Source organism: Canis lupus, chromosome 32, assembly GCF_048164855.1.
Source record: "Canis lupus baileyi chromosome 32, mCanLup2.hap1, whole genome shotgun sequence".
Lineage (NCBI taxonomy): Eukaryota > Metazoa > Chordata > Mammalia > Carnivora > Canidae > Canis > Canis lupus.
In genome coordinates this window covers 26,427,455-26,443,860 of record NC_132869.1, presented here as the reverse complement: position 1 = coordinate 26,443,860, position 16,406 = coordinate 26,427,455, and positions in this window count along the sequence as shown.

Here is a 16,406-nt window from a genome sequence, read left to right as displayed (position 1 = left end):
ACGGCAAACTTTGTAGGATTTTAATCCTTTCCAAATTATTGAAATTTGATTAATGGCCTAGAATATAGTCTATCTTGATAAATGTTCTATGTACACTTAAAAACAATGTGTATTCTGCAGTTGTTGGGCTGTGGCAGTGACATGTGAACAAACAGAAAATGTATAAATGAGCTTAAGTCTGGCAAAGTATTAAGTAGAGCAATCATGGAAGAATTTCCCAAACTATAGTTGTAAACTATGACTATTAGGATCTCTGTTATAATTCAGGAAAAGGACCAGGAATTTTGTCCTGAGCGCTCTTGGATATATTCCCATTCAATCGATAAAACAGCCTTTCAGGATAAAAACATTTATCTTGATTTTATTGATGAAGATATTCAGACTTGTAAAAAATAATTTATCTAAGTTCATAAAAGTGACAAGGTGGAGATTTGAACCTAGAACCTGAAAAGCCATGCTCCTAACTGAAATATCAGAGTTTGGGGGTATGGAGAAAGCCCAGAATTTGGAATCCTAAGTCAAGTATGTCTTTGGGCAAGTCAACCTCCTTCTGACCTATACAATGGAAAGAGTGTTCTTCCTAACTCTTAGAATTTCAACGGAGTTCAAGTAAGATGGACTATGAGTGCTTCGAAAGCTGTGAAGCTAATCGAAAGGCATCACTATCTAGCTAACAGCACTGTCAGAGATGGGCATGTGAAGGCAGGGGGACTGGAGGTGAACAAATAGATTAACAGTCAACTCTATTAAGATGAAGCCTGAAGAAAGCTGTCTCTAAAATTATCAGGTGTGTATATCCAAAATTCTAAATTAGAGGTATCTTTGGAAGCTTGAAAGGTACAAATTTAGGGCTAGTAAAAGAAAATATTACCTTACAGAGAAAATGATAAATTTATGTAACATATTACCTCAGGGCATGGTGCATGCTGAAAACCCAAACGAACTCAGAATATTTTGATAAATTTACAGGTAATACTTAAGGAATTACTAGGGGATGCTCTGATGGTTTGACACACATCCCTAAGCTCTCAAAATTGAAATCAAGAAGATTCCTTGAAACCCCTCAGTGCTGTCAAATTAAAAACAGAGTTGGACAGTAAAGTAGTTATATATATATAAATAACTATATATTTATTGCAATAGGTGACAGGGGACTCTGGAATAGAGGCAGGCTTAATTCTGAATGTGGCATGGGTAAGTGCGAACTTATAGCCAAGAAGTAAAGTGGTGGTCAGTGGATAGAAAATTACTAAGAGGAAACATCAGGGGTGAGGGGGATTCTGGCTAAAACTACCGGATAGGATTCTTGCTGAAGAAAGGCCAGGGTGAGCAGACCACCTGAGCAAGGGTGGAGGATGCAGAACCCCAACTGATATCCAGGGGAGGGAGTTCTGTTTAAACTATAAGGAAGTGCACAGAGAGGCCTAGGAGAAGGTTCAGGAGACTGACTGAAGTTTGATCAAGCAAAGAACCTTTGTCAATGTCTCTGTCAGAAAAGAGGGTTGGATGAGGCCTGGGGCTACCACCCCCCGCGCCCCCCGTCCAGGACAGAGCTGATGTGAGAATATAGCATCTGTGGCAGGCAGCTGTATCAACCATCAGCTTCTCACAGAGGACCTTTGGGACAACTTTAATGATAGAAATGTTAAGTTTGAATTATGGTCAGAAAAAAAGAATAAGGGGTAGGCCACTGTGCTCCCCTCCACCACCAAGTGGGATCCTGGCAAAGAACCCAGTTTCCCTATCCAAAGAATAAGCTGTGGATAGATTGCTAGTCTCATTTTATACTCCTCTCTAGCTACCCACTTACAAGGCCACCCTGAATACTGTGTCATGTCCCAGAACTGCTCCACCTCTAAGGTCTCAAACCCAGTGTCTCAGGGTCTGACCTCAACATCCTCACCTCCAGGCCTTTGACTCTTCAACTCCAGTTTCCTGCCTCCTGCTTTTCTTGTTGTCATCCACTCTCCTCTGGCTCTATTTCTTCGTCCCCAAGTCCAGATCCTTCTAATCAGCATCTTCAACTTCTCTACCTCATCCCTCCACCCACTTTCCTGTGAACCTCCAACTCTGGGTTATCTCAACCAGCCTAGACCCCCATTCCCAAACCTGAGCTGCTGAGTGATGCTAGAAAAAGTCCCACAGGACCTCGGCTGGAAATCGCCATTCATTCCCTGCCATCCACCCTTCTCTGCAAAGCTTCTTGTCCCCCTAGGTAATGCTCTCTCCTACTTCCTCAGAGGCCACTAAGAATCTCCTCTGCTCTCCTCAAACCCCCAGTAAGCCCTGTGACTCTCACTCAGCAGATTACTTTGACTCCTTCTACCTATAAGCTGTCCTTGTGCACCACCCCCTTCATCCCTTTCCTATCCATCTCAGAAGACATGATGGCCTTCTGATGTCCAAGGTTAATTGCTCCATCTGAGTTCTTTTTTTTTTAATTGTATTTATTCATGAGAGACACAGAGAGAGAGAGGCAGAGACATAGGCAGAGGGAGAAGCTTCCTGTGGGGAGCCCAATGCCAGACTCTATCCCAGGACCCCAGGATCATGACCTGAGCCAAAGGCAGATGTTTAACCACTGAGCCACCCAGGCGTACCCCCACCTGAGTTCTGTACCATAAACTACACTCTTCCTGCCAGGTTTTTGCTCCCTTTATTATTTCATCTTTTAAACATTCAACCCCTTCTACTTATTCAACCTCACTGTCTTCACTGTCTCCTTCCTCTTACTCCATAAACACAGTCGGCTATCCCCCATCTTAAAATTAAATAGATAAATAAATAACCTCCTTGGGTTCTCTGACAATGTTAACTTCTGTCTGGATTTGCATCCCTTCACAGCTCGTATCCTGGCACTTGTTGCTTACATTCACTGTTTCTGCACTGTTTCTTCCATCCGCTTCTCAATACTTTAATGATGCAGGCAGATTGCCTTTCTGAGAGCCATGAGATCTGGTTGTAACGGTGGAAAGAAGTTATCAATGGTGTGTGACACTGAGGCAAACTGTTTCATCCCCCGACCTCAGCATACTGCAGATAACTTACTTGCCCTGCCTGTCACTGAGGACATAAGGTAATAGAAAGAAGAGCATGTGGAAGAAATATAAAGCAGGGTTTGTTTTTTATAGCGTCGCCCTTCTCTCTTGCTTCCAAGTAGCAAACATTTTGACAACGGAATGGTTCAACTTTGAAAAAGAATGACCAACAGGGATTGTGGAATATTCCAAAACAAAGTATGCAATCTTCAACGGTGAGGCACTGTTGCCTGAAGGCAACGGGATCAACTGGATGACCTTTTGAGGTCCCTTCTAGCAGGCAGCCCCTCTGAACTCCAAGAAACAAGGACTGGGGTGCAGGGACACAGTGTGAAGGAAATGTTGTTCGCACCTGTCCAGTCTGGGGCCCAACTGGTAAAAGGTGAGAACACACTGGAGAAGTCAGGAAACGGCTTGAAGTTTTCTCATTTTCCATCCGTTTTGTATCCTGGTTCCATGTGTCGGGGGTGCTGGAGCTCAGATTTCATAAACAGGGTCTGTGGAGGCAGGAAGCTCATGCCGTGTGAGCTGTTTTCTTCCCCTGCTTGCCCACATTTTACAAATCTCTTTCCTCTTTTCCCTTTCTGGTTTCTCACCCCCGTGCCTCTGGCACTGTAAAATCTTGGCAGGCCCCGGAGCCAGATTTATTTGGGTTGAATAAACAGTTAAATGAGGTTTTATTTTCTTGTTTCTGCCCTGAATTGGAGGAAGGGGAGTTACCATGCTGAGCTGGCCTCTTGGGAAGCCATTACATAATTCTGCTATTCCACTGGGAAGATTTCTTATAAATAACCCTTATTTACAATAAATCATCAAGATGTTGAGGAAAATCAGGTCATTTCATACAAGAAAGGTGAGCAAATTGAAGGAAATGAACCAGAGGCCCACATTTGGCAAAGGACACCAATCTGCATTCGTCCAGCCAGTTCTTTTGAGCAGCCACCCTGGACTGACTCCTTTGTCCTTTTCCTAAACAGAAAAGCTGCCTTTGAAAAGGGTCACTTTGACATGATTGATCCTTGCAGCCAGGAGGTGTCCCGTATATTTCATTAAAACGCTCACCAAAGAATTGACTTAGAAGGCAACTCTAAGTAAAGACTTGCTTACTAATCATATTTTGTTTTTTCTAATCGTAATTAAAATAACTTTAGAATCAACAGCATTTGTTTATTAATCAAAGACTCAAAAGGTTAGGGATACATTCAAGGATGATTCTATCTGGTGGTTACCACCCAAGCACTGAGACACCAGACACGGCTGTGAGTATAAAGATCGTGGGTGGTTTTGTTTTTCTTTGTACATTTCTGTACAAATGATGGAGTGAAAAGTAAGGAAGATGACTTAAAAAAAAAAAAAGGTGTGTGTGTGCACACATGTATGCGTGCACATGTTCACGCACGTTTGTGAGTACGGATGTCCCAGGTAGTTTCATTAAAAACAATTTTCTTTATTGAACTGTGGAATGGATGTGTAATATTCTATTAGTTTTATCTACACGACGTGGTGATTCAACATTTGTCTACATTGCAAAGCGATCACCACAGTAAGTCTGGTTACCATCTGTCACTACCAGGTAGTTTCATTGACTAGTCGACTTACCTACTGTTCAAACGAACAATTCTAAAAACAAAGCAGCATTGTGGGTGTGATGTCACACAAAATAATGGATAACACAAAATAATCTGTTTCTCTTTCCGCCACCATCCATGCCCCTTCAGGATTCATTTGATGACAGGAAATCATCCAACAAAGAATATATCCAAGTAAGATATACATACATATGTACCTCTAACATCAAGATTTTTCAAAAGGAAGTAATCTCTCCACAATACTTGCCAGTGTCTAACAACCCACACTACTCTGAGGGTTTTCAGCACAACTAGTCTGCTATAAAATTCAGTGGTTAAATGCAGTTCTGTTTTCAGGGGAGAAGCCAAGTGGCCGTTTTCCAAATATTTATATTACATTAGATAATGGACAATAGAAGCTCTAAGGGCCAAAGTGAAGAGTCTTGAGCCATTAGAAAATCTAATTCCTGGTGTAGAAGCTCCCCTATAAGAGTGAAGGCAGCCTGGTTAAACTCTTCCTAGCCAGTGGAGGAAGTATAAAGGCCAGGTCTGAAGTTCTAATTTGAGTTCTACAAACTAATGTGCTGACAAGTCCCTTGGCCTCCATTTCCTTAATAGCAAAAATAAAATAATAAGATAAAATAAAAAAGAGAAAGAGAAAAAGAGGCTGGACTTGACTGTCTTTAAAGATCCTCTTCCTCCCATGTTCTAGCGTTCCAGAAAATGCTCAAGGCCTGCACACCTTGTCATTGTGTAGAAGAAACAATGGAAACAATCGGTCACTATTCTAGGAGATCAGATCTTTACATCTTTTGAGATCATTTAAAGAGTTGCCTCATCTACTTGGCTAAGGGAAGCGACAAATGGCATCCTCCACCCTCCTACTCCAGTGTCGGTCCCATCTGTCCCTAGAGGATCCTGCAAAAACCTCTATTACTGTCTCCTCGATTGTATCCAATAATAATGATGGTAATGATAATGATAATGTAATTATCCCGGTTTATTGATGTCAAGTGCATGTTGATTACAAATGGAACAGGAAGTATTTACTTGCCTCCTGCTTCTCCAGGCTGGTTGTGAAATCAGAGCTGGGCTTTGGAGCAAGCATGAAGCCTGCACCTTTCATAATTATAATGGGATCCAGATGTGGCTCAGTCCCACGAAGGCAAGTGATGAAAGCAGTAAATGGGTCCCATGCACATATGCTCTGCCCAGGTGGAGTCCACTTCCAGCTCCCTCTCTGTGAGCCAATATTGTTCTGCATTTCCTCCAATTAACTCTGATGATGGAAAAAGATGAAAATGCATCCCCTGTGGCAGTTTGCACACAGTAGGTGCTTGTTCATATTTATTCATTTATATTCTGGTGATGGTGGGGCATCTCAGGAAAATCGATCTGAAGGCCTCTGAACATGTGCTGCTCTTAGGGTGATGCTGGGTGAGGTGGACCTTTCTTGATATGGGAATGGATTAGTGGGAGGCCAACACGACAGTGAAGGAAGAGCCTTGCGGGGGAACCACAGCAGAATGCTAAGGACTGAGCCCTAGGGGTGTTGAAAGGGGCAAAAGCCAAACTTGAAGAGCTGAACAGGCAAAGGGCACAGCATTTCGGAAGCCATGAGGTGGGAGTGTCAGGAAGAGAAGGGTGTCTTTCTTGCCGGTGGGAACCCTGAAGCTCTCTGTGTCGCCTTATATTCACTTTCCCTGTAGGAAGGCAGTGGGTGGGCTTTCCCTCTTTCCCTCTATTATTTTCCTTGGTACTCACCATCCATTTCTCTCCACACACCCCTGCCCAAATTGTGAAGTGTATTTCAGCAATATTAAGTTCATTGCTTAAAAAAAAAAAAAAATCTCTGTTTCCTCAGCTGAATGGAATAAGAAAAAGTTGTGTTTTGACATGTTTATGGACAGGCTAGTCTTCATCACATTTTTATGACTATCCACCTTTCATGAAAATGGAGACAAATGGGGGTTCCTAACACAAAACACTCCTAGAGAGAAATCAACAAATTTTATTTTTAAAATAAATAAATTATTTATTTTAAATAAATAATAAATAAATAGAAATAATAAATTATTTTATAATTTATTTATATAATTTTATTAATATAAATATAATATAATTTATTATATAAATATAAATAAATAAATTTAAAAATTTATTAAAATAAATTTAAATAATAAATTATTTTTAAAAATAATAAATAAATAGAAATAATAAATTATTTCTAAAATAAATTAACATATTTAAAGAGTCTCTTTACTTATTAGTCACAGAGGCCCTATTACTAAGAAGTGGCTTGATTTGAAAACCACACTATGTTAGGATCCGATTTGAAAAAACAGTTGTGATTTTCAGTCCTGCTCTAGTGTTCTAGAGCATTTTAACACGGTATATGTAAATTGTATGTTTTTTTTAATTCCATTTTGGAGGTTTGTTGCAATATTTAGATTATTATCAGGAAATTCTATGATTCATACGACTGAGTATTTGAACAACTGAAGCTGATTTGATCAAGAGCCAAATTGTTTGGTTTTAATTTTAAAAATTATTTCCTATTATGCAAATACACGTACTCATTATACAAAATTTTGAAAATGCAGATAAATCAAAAGAGAAAAATAAAAATGAAGCTAGAATGCCATCCTTCATAAACTATTCATTCGAGAATCTTTATTAATATTTAGGGTGACATGTTTGAGAATGGGAAAGAGCACCAAGGGACCTGCTTCAGGACAATAGGCATAAATGAGGGTATCCTAGGCAAACCAGCCTGTATGGCCATCCTATCTATCAAACACCTGCTGTGCCCCAAAATTGTTGGTGGTGTGATGAAGACAGTAGTAAACAGACAAAAATCTCTGCCTCGTAGAGACGATATTCTAGAGTTAACAATGATTACAATTTGCATTGGGTATATATATGTATATGTATTTTTCTAGTCACATATATGGACATCTTTGTCTCTCTTTAAGTAAAAACATTGTATATTTCATCATTTTAGTGAAAATCTTTTAAAGGATCCAATATGTGCTCCTGATTTCTTCCAAAGAGGATCCTCAATGTCATTTTGAGCTTTCGAAGGAGGTAATGCTGGAAAGGATAGTAAACCAAAAGACCTTGGCTCTTTGCCTCGTCTGCCAACCAGCCATGAGGCTTTGTCCTGATTGTTCCTCATCTTTGGTCTCAGCTTCCTCATCTGGACAGAATTTGGAGATAGGCTTTGCCTGGGTGGGGTCCACTTCCAGCTCCCTCTCTCTGTGAGCCAATATTGTCCTGCATTCCTCCAGTCAACTCTGATGATGGAGAAAGGGTAAAATGCATCCCCCACAGCACCAAGGCACCTTGAAGTTTTAAAATCTGTGACTCTGCAGTTTTGTGATTTCTTCTAACAGTCTGGGCCAATTTTGGACAAGTGGGGTAAATTGTTTGACTTCCCTGACAAAAATAAGAAAGAAAACATGGGCGCCTGTTTGGCTCAGTCCAACTCTCAATTTCAGGCCATGGTCTCAGGGTTGTGGGATCCAGCCCAGCATTGGGCTGCACTCAGCAGGGAGCCTGCTTCCCCCTCTCCCTCTGCTCCTCCCCCACTCACTCTCTCCTTCTCAAATAAATCAATAAAATCTTTAAAAAAAAAAGAAAGAAAACATTAAGATGTACTTTATAATGTGATGAATATATTAATTGTATGACAGACACATTAACATTTTGCATATATTGATGTGATAGATTCATCAGGGAAGCTTTATTTTGCAAAAGAGTTCTCAAATGCTTGCAGGAAAAGATATTTCTTAATTATTCAGTAGGATAACTTTTTAGGTAAAGTGATCAGAGCAGATGATGCCGGCTCCTGAACTCTGAGGACACACAGCATCGTTCTCAATAGTCCACACAAGACGCTTTTTCTGCTTTGGGGAATACTGGAGAGACTCAGTATCATATTTGCTTGTGGTGTTTTAATAAGATGCTGGCAAACATGTTCTTTTCTTCTGAGTTGTAGCAGAAGGAGAGTGAATTTCCACCTTCTGTTCGCTTGTCCACATTTTTTGCTCACATATTGGCAAAAATGAAGAGACACCGGATTCCATATGATTTGGCAGATTGAAGCTCCATTTGTAGCATTAAAAATATTTTGAAGTAAATTCAGTGAGCACACTTACAATTATTTACCAATTTACTTTCCTTTAAATTTAATGAGATGCAATTTTTTAAGAAAGACCTTACTTGTTTATTCATTAGAGACTAAGAGAGAGGCAGAGACAGAGGCAGAGGGAGAAGCAGGCTCCCTGCAAGGAGCCTGATGTGGGACTGAGATCATGACCTGAGCTAAAGGTAGATGCTCGACCACTGAGCCACCCAGGCATCCCAAGATGTAATTTTATAATGTTTGTGTATTTTATAGCATTGGACTGAGTTGATTCTGAACCTATAAAGGACAATCAGAATAACCATATGCATGTATTTCAATATTCCTCAAATTAGCATATCCAGTCATAAGAGAGAATAAATGATTTCTCAGAGAACCACTTTAACCACCCATTTAAAAAAAAAATACTATAACTTGCCTGGTTCTCAGCCTGTTATGTAATGTGTTTATCGGGAGTCCGGTTATAGTCGGCCACTCATACGTGGTAGGCGTGTAATTCTGCTGCAAAGGGCTGGCTGTCAATCCTGACAGGGGCCTGGCAGGAAACCGGAGAAAGGAGATGGGGAATCAGGCTATGCAGGCACCCCAGAATGTGCAGGAATGTGGGCCTGCAGGCCTTGGGTCTTCTGATCTGTAAAGAGAAGCCAGAAGTAGAAGTTATAATGAAAATTTGTTAATGTTAGCTAATTTTTTACAACACCCCCCCACCCCACCCCCAAATCTTTTGGTCCAGAACCAGCCAGCATACTGCCAGGTGATGACAGCTCATCTCAGGTGCCCAGCCATGTGAGTAGAAATCAAGAGAAGTGAAAGAAGTGCAGTCTTGGCTGTTTAGGAAGTCTGAGGCTCACATGATGGTGCTGGAGAACAGGGAGTGAAAGACAGGGGCATGGTTGTAGTTGCCCTGGACTTTGCATTTGAAGACAGGGATTTGACATGGTAGAGAAAGAAAGGAGTCTATTTCCTGAGATAGTTAATAGACAGGCATGAAGATGGGTCAGGGAAGCAGGGGGCACCTCTCCGCTGGCTACGCCCTCATTCAACACAGTGGAGTGGGGTGAAGGCAGCACTGGGCCTCGTTTGGGGTCAGAGGCCGAGGAGGATGATGATGGATGAATAAGCAGCTCTGGAAAGGAAGGGAGGCAGCCAGAAGCCTGTGGCCTGAGGGACTCTGGCACCACTCTTAGGAGAAGTCTAGAACCAGTTCAGAGAAACCTGGGAGGTGGAGCTGTGGGAGAGGGGGGGCAGTGACTGAGAAAGCAGGAAATAAATACCAAGGGAGCACTGTAATCAAGCTGGAAGCTTTGAGCTCCCTTGCTTGTTACTCCTGTTAGCACCCCATTGGTGTTCTCATTCTGGTTAGGGAACCGCCGGTACAAGGAAGCGAGAGAGCGTGCATGCTTATTTTGAGGGCCAGAAACGAGAAGTGGGGAAGTATGAGGACTCTAGGGAACTTTGCCCTTGGGATTAGGAAGTGGCACCAGGAAAGGAGAGGAAAGCAGGCCGAGTCTCTGGAGATTTGAGAAATTTGTGAGAGGGAAGGGCTGCCTGAAGAGCCAGGCTGGGAAGAAGAGCAGAGCCCAGCACCACACTGGTTGAAAGCCAGGACCAGGCTCCCATCCCATCTCCTGACGCCAGGCCCAGTACGGGTCTCCTAGATGAGATTGAATTTCAGACAGACCACACAAAAAATTTAGCATAATATGTTCTATGTGATATCCGGGACGTACTTTTATTAAGAAATCATTTGTTGTGGGGGCGCCTGGCTGGCTCAGACAGTAGATGGTGCAACTCTTGATCTCAGGGTCATGAGTTCAAGCCCCATGTGAGGCACAGAACCTACTTAAAAATAATTTTTTTAAAGAACTTACTTGTTCTGTATCTGAAATTTAAATTTACTTAGGCATCTTGTATTTTCATTTGCTAAATGTGGCAACCTTGCTCTCCTTTTTTTATTGGCCTTCCAACTCCATTGCACCACAGCATGATCACGGGCTGTGTGAACCCCATCCAGGACAGGAGGCTGACTCAGAAAGCAGCCAGCTGAATTTGAAATGAACTCCCTCCCAAAGGGCTGCAGGCCAGGGATAGAGTCCCTACTTGGCAAAGCACGTGCCATACAGTGGGAAGAACACTTTGGACACTGGAGTCAGACACTCATTGCTTTACTTCCTACCAGTTTTGTGAATCTTGGCAAATTATGTGACATCTGAGTCTTGGTTTTTTCATCTGTAAAATGGAGAAAATTATACTTCTCACTGGTGTTTTGCAATTATTAAATGAGATGATGGAGTAACATTCCTAGCACAATGTCCAAATAAATTGGATGATAAAATGGTAGGGGTAGTTCTTATTACTCTGTTCATGGGGTATACTTCTTTGTAAATCATATTCCCACAAGTAATGCTCTCCACTGGACATTCCAAGGAGTGCTGTAGGCTAAATTTGTTCCCTTGAAGTTTCTGGAAATTTGTTGGCAGATATAGAGAGGATGGGATAAGCTCATACTCCTCTTCTCAAAAGGTAGTGTAAGTCAGCATCTACTTGTCCATCCCCTGGTTATTGCTCTAAACCAGAGCCAAGCAAATACTCTCCTCTTCACTCCAGGTAGACAGAGGAAAGACTCAACCCATCACTGTGTCTTATAGTTATAACACCTCGAGCAAATCAAAGCAGACACACTTATGGTTAAATCTAACACTGAACTGGGAAGGTTGGTAGCCTTCTTCCTCCCAACATTCTTCTAATAAACTCAGATTCCCCACAATTAAGTGCATTGCCAAGGAATTTCAAGGCACACAAAGGTGAAACTCGGCATTTACAAAGAAGAAATTACTTTAAGCTTGTCTTACTAAAAATTTTTTTTGCTTGAATCTGTTCATCTTTGGACCACTGTGTTACAAAAATACAAAAATTGTCAGGGTTTCAGCTACATTTCTTTGGCTCAGATTTTAGTAGGAAAAAAGAGGTGTGTCTGGAGCTGGAGGGCAGTCAGCAACAGGCAGCTCGACAGGAATCATCTAAGATGCTTAGATCTTAGATGCTAAGACTTTAGTCTTATGTCCCATTTGCAGCATACAGAGGAAATCCAACTGATGCAACCTTTTCTCCCCTTTCCCATATGTAAGGAAGGCGAAGCCAGAGTGATCACCAAAAATGTAGAAACAAAGGAATCTGGGTAATATAGTTTTCTCTCTAGAAGGCCATGTTGCAGAGTAGTGATGTTGCAGAAGGGGTCCCACAAAACCTATTCTTAATGTTGCTCCATGAGACCTTGAGCAAACTGATCTCTCAGAACTTCTCATCTCTCTCCTATAAAATAAGACTAAAACAGTTTCCATTCTCTCTACCACAGTGATTATGGTAAGGGTCAAATGAGATAATGTGTGAGTTGTTGATGTGCCCTAGAACTCCATCCTTGACCTTCTTTCCCTTGGTCTGTAGTCCTTGCACATCAGCTATCACCAATACAGCGATGGGTGCTGAATGGCTCACTGACGGCATTTCCCACCATCTAATAGGCTTATCTTCTTGGATTTTCCAAAGTTCTCTTAGGGTCAGTAAATTGAGATTTAAACCCATTACATCGGGATCCCTGGGTGGCGCAGCGGTTTGGCGCCTGCCTTTGGCCCAGGGCGCGATCCTGGAGACCCGGGATCGAATCCCACGTCAGGCTCCCGGTGCATGGGGCCTGCTTCTCCCTCTGCCTGTGTCTCTGCCTCTCTCTCTCTCACTGTGTGCCTATCATAAATAAATAAAAAATTAAAAAAAAAATTTAAAAAAAAATAAATAAATAAACCCATTACATCATCCACACACCTACCCAGACATGTTTCACATGACTGTGAGGCATCCTGGTTTCAGCCTGACCAATGGGTCTTGAATAGACCTGGGGCCCACTATGCTACTGGAGACCTTTCTCATACCAGAACTCTCCACTCTCTCCAGGGGGAATCTGGGCAATCACTACCTTAAAGATACCCAGAATCCTGCAAAAGTAATACTTGGAGTTGGAAGATGGAACTAAAATTCTGCCTCTTGTTTCATAAAAGAAAAAAAAAAAAGGTTGTGGATGTGAAAAAAGCCAATGAAAAACTGACAGGCTGAGTATAACTGCATGAACTGTCCCCTTCAACTATCTTGGGATAAAGGACAAAAAGCTGATAGTCAAAAGCTGATAGTCAACATGGAAACCTCTTAGGCACCCGAGTTCTGACTGTCTAACTGAGGCGAGCAGAAGCAGCCAGAAAATCATGCTATCTGAGGAAGTCAATGTAAGACGTTTGAGGCAGAGACTCTATTTCAACCTCTACCAAACTCCCTAGACCTAAAGCCATCTCAAGAACACTGTAGACAATCGGAAGATATTTTTTGAGTGGATGAAGAAGAGTAATATTTTCAAAGGATCTCTGGGCCCATGAGCAACAGTGCAGACTTGATTTTCATGAGGGTTGCATTCCATCCTGTGATTAGGGCTGGTGGTATTCTCATGAGCTGCATAAATATTTTACCCATTTTGAAAATTGCTTTCAAACTCCTACGTAAACTCTGAATTCTATTGTTGGACAGTATTCAAGGTTAAAATTCCCCCACTGTAAGTCATATAGTTTTCATTTCTTAATGTTTATTTTCTGTGTTTTATGTAGTTAGTTCAAAAATAATGGTAACCAGTTATTCTTTGCCTCCCCAGAAGATAACCAAGAGCCAACAGACAAACTGTATCTTGGCATTTGTATTGAGAATTAGGAGAGAAATATTTTTCCTCATGTTATGAATGCTAAATTGTGGAATGAGTTGCTTGATCTGGGGCCTTTGACAAAGCATAAACTCTGTTATCATTGGTACAGGCTAACTGGATATGAATTGTACCTGCAGAAAAGATGCAGGGGTAGAGCGGGGAAGGCAAATGCCTGGCAAGCCTGATCCTCCTGCTGATTTTACAGCCACAGCAGCCGTCACTAATTGATGTTGCCTAAGCTCTTCATGCTAAGTTCAGGTAATACTTGCTATGAACACAGGATTTCAGGTAGCCATAACCAATTGATCACAGAGTGGCATGTGAGATTTATCCTTTTAATGTATATTTAAAGTGAGAGTTGGTTATATGCCTAGTTGTGTTGCTTGAGAAATCTGAGGAATTTTGCTACAGAGGGAAGTAGCTAGAGAGGGAAATGGTGTCAGGAGAAACAGCTATGTGCCATATGGATTGTCATTCGTATTACAGTGGAGGTAACGAAAGAGTTTGGGAGCACCAGCTCTGGAATCAGATTTCCTCTATTTGAGTCTTGGCTCCCCATCTTACTACTCATTGGAACTTGGGCAAGTCACTTCACTGTGCTTCAGTTTCATCTGCCACATGCAGATTACAACAGTAGCTTTTCGAAAGGTTCTCAAGAGCAAGTTGCTTCATGTAAAGTGTTTGAAACAGTTCTTGGCATGTGGAAGACACTCAAATAAGTGGCAGCTACGTTGATAACAACGATGTGATGGACCAGCCACATTTTAACACCCCTCAGGGGGCACCTGGAACACCAGAGGAGACAAGTTTAAGGCCTCAGGGTTATAGAGCCTGCCTACATAGTCATTATTCCCTATTTTGGATGTTTTAACCTAGAAATGAGCTGAGAACAGCCCAGTGATGACCCAGAAAGAGACATGAGGTTGGGGGACAGGGAATGGAAATTCTGTTAGGACTAAAGACTTACACTCTTTCTTTCTTTCATTCTTTTTTTTTTTTTTTTTTTTTTTTTGGATTAGGCAGTGCTCATTATTGTCTGCTCAAGGGACAATAGTTTCATGGCAGAACATTTTGTTTATATCTCATTTCCTGAGGATCCTCCTTGGAACAAGGGATTTGGTTCTCTGCTCTTTTGTCTTAGGTAGCAGAGTAGATGCATATTGTAGGATTCAAAAATAATTGTTTTTTTTCTTTTTAAATCCAGCTACAATTTTATCTGATGGCCTTTAGCAAGTGTGGATTCCTCAAGTGAAAGGGCATTGAGGCAGAGAAGAGTCAACAGTTTCCATCAAAGTCTTAACTGCTTGAGAGATTTTTAAAAATTATTGTTGGATTCCTATTGAATTCATCTTAGAACACTTTGCAAATGTTGGAATAGTTATTTTTAAACAAATATCTCTCCTATTTTCATTTCCTAACCAGACTTCTCAATTCAGTAAATACAAACTTGAAAAAAGGCAAATCTTATATTCATTGGTTTACTATTTATTTTTTTAATAAATTTATTTTTTTATTGGTGTTCAATTTACCAACATACAGAATAACACCCAGTGCTCATCCCGTCAAGTGCCCCCCTCAGTGCCCGTCACCCATTCACCCCCACCCCCCGCCCTCCTCCCCTTCCACCACCCCTAGTTCATTTCCCAGAGTTAGGAGTCTTTATGTTCTGTCTCCCTTTCTGATATTTCCCACTCATTTCTTCTCCCTTCCCTTATATTCCCTTTCTCCATATGATTTGTCACCCAAAATGGGACCCTTTTCACGAAAAGGAAATAATCTCAATACTGATACAAGAACAGGAAATGTAAACTGAGTTTGCCCTGGATAATCAGAACATACCCATGGGAAATCAAAATAATTAGATCTTCCAAGTTAGACATATCTAGCTTTCGGGAGCCACATCGAGAAATTATATATTGAATTTAACTCAACTGAGCTAAATTTTAGTTGATTTAGGACCCCAGATCATTAAAAGCTAATTTCAGAAATTACTGAAAAGATCTTTGGTTAATATCTACCATTTTCCCCTGCTCAAAGAATACTGAACAAGTACTCAGACTTTAGGTGTTTTAGACCAGGAGGAATGGTTCACTGTACAATAATGAGACTATCCCATAAAACTGGTCCTCAGGACCCATGTCCTTTGAACATTAACAATGTCTTCATTCTGGGCCTGAATTTGGAGCTACCCACAACCACATAACTACTAACCTGAGGAGCTGGACTACCAGGACCCGGGGGGTCTCCATTGATAAGAAGCAGGTGGGAGATGTGGCTTCCTATTTCAAGACCATCTTGTGTTACCATTGAGACAGATTGTTCTCTCTCTGATTTTCAACCTCTTGAACCAACTGAGCAAATCCTGGCTCATGATGTGAAGCTTTGAATGGATATACAACCTCATCCTGATTAAAAAAAAAAAAAAAAAACTCTTTTCCTTTGTTACCATTATAAAGCCATTCAACTAGTAAAATAGTTCCACCAGGTGCAAAAGCTGATAGAAAAAGCCTGTTCTATCACAATGCTGTTGTGATTTACTCATTGGACCTGGCCACTCCTAAGCCTGGTCTAGGCTGTCTGGGACCTCTTGTTATAGCATTTCCTTTTAGGCTAAAGCAGAGAAAGGTGGTTTGACAGCTTCAAGGGAGGGGTATTCATGTGAAATAAGACAAAGTATTAACAGAGTACCATAATGACATAAATGATATCATGACTGACAAGCTCCAAGACACTAGATCTTACTAGACACTAGTAATAGCTCCCCACTTCTCTGCTGTGATAGTTCCACATAGCTGAGATCCTCAGAAAAGAAAAGGAAACAAATCACCTGGCAAGGCTTCAACATTTCAATCATTGAAAACTGTCTTTGAATCTTTGTTTATTCCAGTCTACTTTGATCTAACCTGGATTTAGCA